At 41.6% G+C, this 7,572-nt stretch overlaps 1 long non-coding RNA gene across 1 annotated transcript; it reads right to left on the bottom strand.

The window, feature by feature from the left end:
* Positions 1–2,078: 2,078 nt before the first annotated feature.
* LOC120397189 lies at positions 2,079–5,196 on the bottom strand. Its single transcript, XR_005593705.1, has 3 exons — positions 5,066–5,196; positions 2,408–2,492; positions 2,079–2,307 (listed from the first exon to the last, which is right to left on the bottom strand). It is a non-coding gene; the product is annotated as an uncharacterized LOC120397189 (long non-coding RNA).
* Positions 5,197–7,572: the final 2,376 nt, after the last annotated feature.

Consider the following 7,572-nt stretch of genomic DNA (forward strand, 5'->3'; position numbering starts at 1 on the left):
AATTTACATAGTAATATTCTCAGCTATACCTTAACGAATAATTTTACTGAAATTTACCTAACCATGCTACAATATGCTAGGATTGATTAGCTAACCAATTATATCCCACTACTCTAATCACTTTACACCTAGCAAAAATTATACAGACAAATCATTAGAGAACCAGATGGATTAACAATAGGAAAGTGGGGGCCCATAAAGATATACAGAAATGAGGGTTTCACAACCACAACTATTGATGAGGGAGTTATTGCCAGACAGGATGCTATCAAACTAAGTTTTCTTTAACCATCTTTATCAAGCAGTGATAGGAATACAATCCTGTCCTGATAATACCTAACAGCCCAATACCACCTTATTTCAATGTGACTAATTTGCAATGCGAGGATGTGACCTTACGCTTCCCAGCTTATGGCTGCCTCTGCTGCTTAGAGAAAGGCCTTAGCCTAAGAACCAGGTCTCAGACTGTCCTAATGTGAGAAAGCCCTTACATAGGTGGACTGTGATTTTGATTCTCTCTTTTATACCTCTATAACTAGCAAAGTGATAAAAATACACTTAAGTTCTTAAAGTATAGGCCTTTACAGGCAGGCCTGCATATCTATATTCTAATAGTGTGTTACAGCTACATATAAAGGCATAGGTGGGAGGGGGGGGTCATAACTCCATGGCTATATCAATGCATGTGGCAATATTCAAACATGTTTGTATAAAAGAGAATGCTTTTAGCATTCTTCCAGTCTCTGGTTGAGGAGATGCAATGCATGCTTTTGGTTGGGGTCTTTGTCTCCCTGCCTGGAAGAGTCCAGTGGTTTAATATGATTATTGCAGTCATGCTCAGGTGGAACATGGACCAGCTGTTCACCAATCCATGCTGATTGAGAGTTTGAGCCTCTGGTATTGAGATACTTGGTTCATATTGGAAGTTAGAGTGTAAGGATGTAAGAGCTAAGCAGCCTACAGAATAAATCTATTTCTCTCATCCAAACCATGTGTACATGACACCTGATTAGATAATTTAATCTGCCTTTAAATTAGCTCCTTTAGAAACTGATATTTGCCAACTGATTTTGGAGTGATCATTTCTCAACCTCAGTTATCCTATGTGAACAGTGTGAAGGCAAGGCAGAGGCCCCGGAGGGTGAATAACTTATTGCTTAAAGACCAACTAGCCTTCGCTTAAAGAAAACTGAAAGCTATTTTGAAATCACTGAAGCTGGTGAAATATCCAGTAACATTGATTAGAAAGCCTGTAATGCAGTCATAAGAAGCTTATAAGTACTGCTTCTGGGAAGGAAAGATGGAGCCAACCTGAAAGAAACTGACTCCAGGCCAATTTAAAAAAAAAAAAGAAAAAAGACCACCACAGATTTCACATTAAAGAGAATGGAATCCAAAATATGCTTAGAGACTCAACCTCCAGAAGTCTAACTATCAACCTTTCTGCTAATGCTGCACTATTTCCAAACATGGCAATAAATCTCATGTTTGGAAATTTATTCTTGCAACCTTAAAGGACAGAAACTGGGTTGTTTTGTTTTTAACAACAAGAGTTACATTTTGTAGACTGAGAGGGTCACCAGAGAAGTGCTGATACAGACACTATTGAGTTTCAGCTCTATCTGATCTCTGTGTGTAGGACCCCCTACAAATAAGATCCTTGTTTTGATGGAAACCGGGTTGTTCAAAGCATTTTCTAGCAGTACAAAAACTTCTGTTTCTAATAACATAGCAAGCACATTTTTGATGGGATAATTTTACAAGCAGAACCCAGGAACTCTAAACTCATTAATGAGCAGTGGGAGCCAGGACTTCCAGACATGGCTTTTCAGTTTTACTCCATTACATTGGAAGAGATTCCTTTATTTGGACCAGCTCCTTTATAAGGATTTTCCTTGTAGTCACAGAAAACAAACAAAACATGAAAAAGTCAAAGTAGAAAACAGGTGTTTTCATTAAACCAATCCAGGAAGGATCATTCACAACATCTTTCCAACTTCAGCAATTAACTCATCTCAGTGTCTTACTATTAATGGAGTTCATTTATGAGGAACAATCAGAAAACATCAAAAACAAATCACGATGTTAAAAACATGCTACAAGTCAATCACTTACTAGTTCTTTGCTGCTAGTGCTGCAATGAGGGTCTCATTTCACAGCTTGGTTCTGGCACAAAACCTTGCACCTGCTGGGAGTCAACACAAGTCTTTCCTCTGCTTAACATCCCCAGTCCAATGGCCAGACAGCAAGGGCCAACCAAATTCTTAAGGATGATTGGTCTTCACTTCTCCCTTATGTGGAGTTTGTCTACAACACAGGCCATGCATCTACAGGTCAAAGCCATTATTTTACTAACTATGTGTACCACCACCGATTCCACCCTCAATTACCCACGTATTCTTCCTACCTGTCCGCCTCAAACCTTGTGCAGCAAATTTGTCAGGCCCTGAAGAAGCACCTGGGGGTAAGGTTGCCAACCATCCCGGATTGTCCTGCAGTTCCAGGAAGTAAAGATTAATCTTTAATTAAAGATAGTCATATTATGAAACATCCAGTAATATATCCAACCAAAATTAGGAACCCTACCTGGGGGGAAGGGGCAGGAAAGAGCAGACTATAGGAGATATGCAGACCAGCATCAACAGCAAGGCCCCCATCTACTCAGTGGGACATAATGTATGGCTCTCCACACCAATATACCTACTCACAAGCTGGACTTAATGGTTCTTTGGCCCTTTTGAGATCCTGTAACAGGATGTGAACTTCCACTACCCAGCTCTCTGAAGAGTCACCTGGTATTTTATTTTATGTATCACTTTTGAAACCTTACACAGAAAACCCTCTCACAGAGCCTAGCCACCTTCACAGGGACAGAGCCACAAGGAATACATGGGTCACAAGATTCTGGACTCCAAACATAAATATTGCAGGCTCTGGTACTTTACAGAGAAGGAGGGATAATGTCCTAAGGAGTGTACCTGGGAACTTGTACATGCCTCCACACTTGTGATTCCAATGGAATGCTTGCACTCTATGAAGCTTGGTCCTACATCACCCTAAGGGCACCCCTTAGAGAAAGGGGTGATGGCAGGAACTTTGGTTCTTGAACCCACAGCCCCAGGTTTCTTAGGAGCTAGGCAGTCCCAACTTGCCACCCAGTGACCTGCTAACAGCTGCCTGAGGACCCCAGTCCTGGGATCTGATTGATGAAACACAGAGGGTCCTGACTGGGTTAAACAGAAGCTGGGGACCAAGCACAGGAACAGGAAGTTGTCCATACAACTAGGTTCTTCCTCCTCAGGGCTGCTTTCCCTGCAACACCTGCTCCTACTGCCTGCTGCTGATCTATGGGTAACCTGACCCTGCCTGACTCCTGGTTTGCCCTCTGGCCTGTCTCAGACTCTGACCTCCTGGCAGCTGACTCCTGCTCTGACCACTAGGTCAGACTGCTCACATCTCAGTCATGACACCTGCACACTTTAGAGGGATGCTTCATACTGACCCATGCAGAGCTCTGCCATGTGAGGAGAGTCAGAGGAAGGGCCTACAACAAGGGTAGTCAATTATTTTTTTGTCAAGGTCCAAATTTATTGGTCAAGGGATAGTCAAGGTCCAGACTCCAGAGAAAATACAAAATAATGATAAAAGATTTTGGGGTCCATTCAAAAGCATCTGGCAGTCCAGATTTGGCCTATGGTCTGCCTATTGACTACCCCTGGACAAGATCTCCAATTACACAAGAAATAGAACAGAGAGATTTGTATAAGTGGCAGAGAAGGGCTGCAGCAGCTTCCTCCTGTTCAAAACATGCTGATGTTTTCGGGATTTGGACTTTAGTCTACTTGGAACTGGACTAAGACCATTAAATAACTTTAATTGGGCCAAAAAAAACCCAAAAACTTGAGCTTGAGACAAATTTAAGCCTATGACCAAAAAGGATCAGTATGTTAATACCAAGTTTCAGGGTAGAGATTCCCACTTCCAAGTATTCAGTGTCCATACTGCTTCCTGTATTTTACGTGTGATCTGACCAGTGCTGAATGCTGTATTGAGGTACAACCACAAAAGGAGCCTCTATTCTATGCAGCTCTAGAATGCACTGCCCTTTTCTCTATCATTTTGTATTGCTTGCCAGTATGTAACTTCCTGTCCACTGTTACCTTGTGGGCTCTTCCAGCATTACTCTCTTCCAAGTTGCCCCTTCCCATATTCTGGATTAATTCCCCTTCCATGTATTAGTTTGTACTTCAGTTCAAATCACTCTTATTTCCTGCATACATTTCTGATATTAATATTTACTGAGCATTAACAGTTTTCAGTGCTGTGTTCAGTGCTGTAAAAACAGATGAAGACTAATGAGCTCATGAGAGATGGCAAGACTTAGACATTTAATTTTTTGCAATGAGTTTGCATATTGAATTATAATAGGACTTCCCACATGTGTCAAGTTATTCACATGCAAAAGTGTGTGCAGGATTGAGGCCTAAAAAAAGAAATTATTATTCATATTACTCATAGCAGAACCTCAAGGCAAGTACCTGTCTAATCTGACTACCTGCATACCACTGTCCTTCCATGCTTCTTCTACTGTTTGTCACTGTAGGTGGGCATGGCTGTCCCATCTCTGCCTCTGAGGAGGCCACACCTCCTCAGAGCCTGGGCTGCAAGAGTACTTAAAATCAAAGGAAGGGGAATTCACCATACTCAGTGGGTCCCAACCTTCGAGCAGGGCAGGGCTGCAAATAGGCAGGACTCTGACTTGTAGTCACACAGAGCTGTAGCACCAAGCACCATCTATGGGTCTCCAGCAGGGGTGACTGAGGAACACAGTCCTCCTAGTCTAAGGAAGAAGAGTACTGCCACCCCTGATAGTGCGGTGGTAGGGGGACACAAGCCCACTCAACTCCACCACATCATAGCCCAGGACCTAACAGTGGCAGACTACTCTGCCACTGGGTCAACAGGGAATCCCCCTGCAACACACTAGCCACATTTCTAGCAGCACCACAGCCAGACAGTAGTCTGGTTCCCCTGGGCTGCTTCCTACTCTCCCCCTCAGGTGTACCTGCATCCAGGGATTGTCTTCAGTCTCCCTGGGATACACCATCAAGGTACGCCATAGCAGCTTCTCAGCATCAGGAGTGGCAGGGTTCTCTGGAAGCTTGTGCAGGTCCTTGGGGCAGCAGTGGTTCTCCTTGGTTTACCACTCCATCAGTGGGGAAACAGCATCTGTCTCCTACATCAGCTCCCTGTCAACTGAGTTGCTGGGACAGCCTTTTATACTTCCTTTTCCTGTCCCGCCCCTCTGCTTCCAGTGTGTGGGGCATGGCCCTCCTGGTTCCAACCACTAGGCGGCTTGCGGCATTCCCTCCACATCTGCCTCTGAGGGAGGCCATGTCTCCTCGCTACAGTCACCATCTCATTGTGTTGTGTCTAAAATTAGGGCCCATCCCTGCAAACATGTACTCTGAGTTCTATGGAACTGCTCACAAGTTAGGTTATTCATGTGTGTTTGCAGGACTGGATCTTAAATTGTCTAAACTCTTCTGGGCAGGAATCTTATATGTTCCTCTGATGTGAATAACACTTCTAGGTATTGTAAAAAGATTAATAAAATAATGAGTCCCTAGCACTGCAGTCAGAGCATAATGTTCTACATATGTACAAGTCAAATAAACATATGTAGAACGTCAGCAGTATAAAAAGAGGAACAAAATATTCTATTGTGGATTTAAAAAAAAATACATATAAACAATACATTTCTAACCTTTCTAGGTCTCTGTGTTTTTCTTCTCTACAGGCTGCATAATAATGTACTCTTTTAAAATATTATGCTATATTTAATCTCTCTTCCAAATTATTAATGGGGATATAAATAAATTCAGACCTAACATTGATCTATGAGGTACTCTGCTGAATACGTTCTTCTAACTCAATGTGTAATTTGATCATCAGCACTAAACAATCTTGCTTAGCTTTTGGCTTGCTCAGTGAGCTTCTGTGAATCTGATAGTGTTAGAAAATGTTTTGCCTGGTTAGTAAAGATATAATTTGCATATAAATTTAAATGACAATAATTCTCTTTAAATGTTTTAACACAATGCTCAGCTGTGGGGCCTGAGGCAATGTATACTACCAACATCTTCCAAGAGATGACAAAGAAATGAAGGCAAATGAAGGGAAAAGAGGAATGTTGTTTCTTCCACTCTCCCCCTCCACCACCCCCACTGACATTATTGGTATTTCTGACAGAATATGTAATTGATTATTCTAAGTCTTAAGTAAAATATGACCCAGCAGGAAAGATATTTAAGAATATTCCCTACAATGCATCATTTTTTGGAAAACACAAAGAACAATTTAGACAAAGTTACACACTGCCCCTATTTAGAGTAGGGGAACCCTGAATACGGCCCCATATCTAAGGAGAGGAATATTCTACCAGTATATAAGAAAATGTGCTTTTAAAGTATCCTCCAAACAGCAGTGCCTAGCCTCACGGTTTCTTTTATCCAGAATATCCCTGCATGTAAAGCAAAACATCTGGTTATGGGTCTTTCATCATTGATGACAACACATAACTACTGTTTATTCCTCTTTTTCCACCTCATAATTGCTGGCCATTTATTTTAAAGGTGGCAACCTTAGAAAAAATAAAATGACTGATCTTTTGCACAGGCTCCAAATGTCAAGATGTGAAAGATGTTTTATCATCAGCATATGGCATCTGTCTGGTCTTCGTAAGGAGGTCTCTAGCTGGATCAGAAATGTTCTCTAAACTGGATTTCAATGTCTCTAGCTGTTAGGTTGCCTTGACTAAACATCACTCTGAACATTATTTACCTTCGACTTAATTTGACCCTCAGGAATTTACACATAGTTTAAAGTTTCAGAATAAATTCCTCAACTAACTCCTCGTTAAAATTACTTGAAGGATTCTTTTATGATAAAAACATGCTGGCTCCCAGAAGACTGTATCTGCATAAATATACACATTAGTCTTTAAGACTTCCCACATCCTAGTACTGTGGTCAACTGCTTTTTTAAATGAAGATTGAACTCCACAGCATATTTGCTGTGCTAGGAATCAAGATATTTTCAGTACATTGCCAGATAAGGAATTTATTTAAGTCCTTCTTAAATTATCCAGTTCTCTAGATTTCAACTGATACAAAACTGTGCTAGAAAATCCTGTGTAGATTACTAATGGAATAGAGGCAGAATGGCAGGAGGATGGCAAAACAGCGAGTTAGTGAAAGCTATAGCAACTAGAGAAGGCCTATAAAATGTTTGCCTACATCCTATTTAAGTTGGAAAGATATTAATGTAAGCAGTCTGAATGAGCTCTCCCCTGACATCTAGTGGTAAGCTGTGGAAAAAGACTTCAGGAGCTGATTTCGTTTGCATGGACACACTCACCCTGCCTAGGTGCTCAGCATGATGGGATTGCTTGCCCAATGATCACTCATGGCCGGTGTTGGATCCCATGTCTCCTTGTTATTGTGGCAGGAGTAATAAAGGGTTGTCATCCTTGTTATGTGAACCGAGGGCAGCAGAAATGTATCTGGCATA

The sequence above is a fragment of the Mauremys reevesii genome, linkage group 2 (genome assembly GCF_016161935.1).
Source record: "Mauremys reevesii isolate NIE-2019 linkage group 2, ASM1616193v1, whole genome shotgun sequence".
NCBI classification, from domain to species: domain Eukaryota; kingdom Metazoa; phylum Chordata; order Testudines; family Geoemydidae; genus Mauremys; species Mauremys reevesii.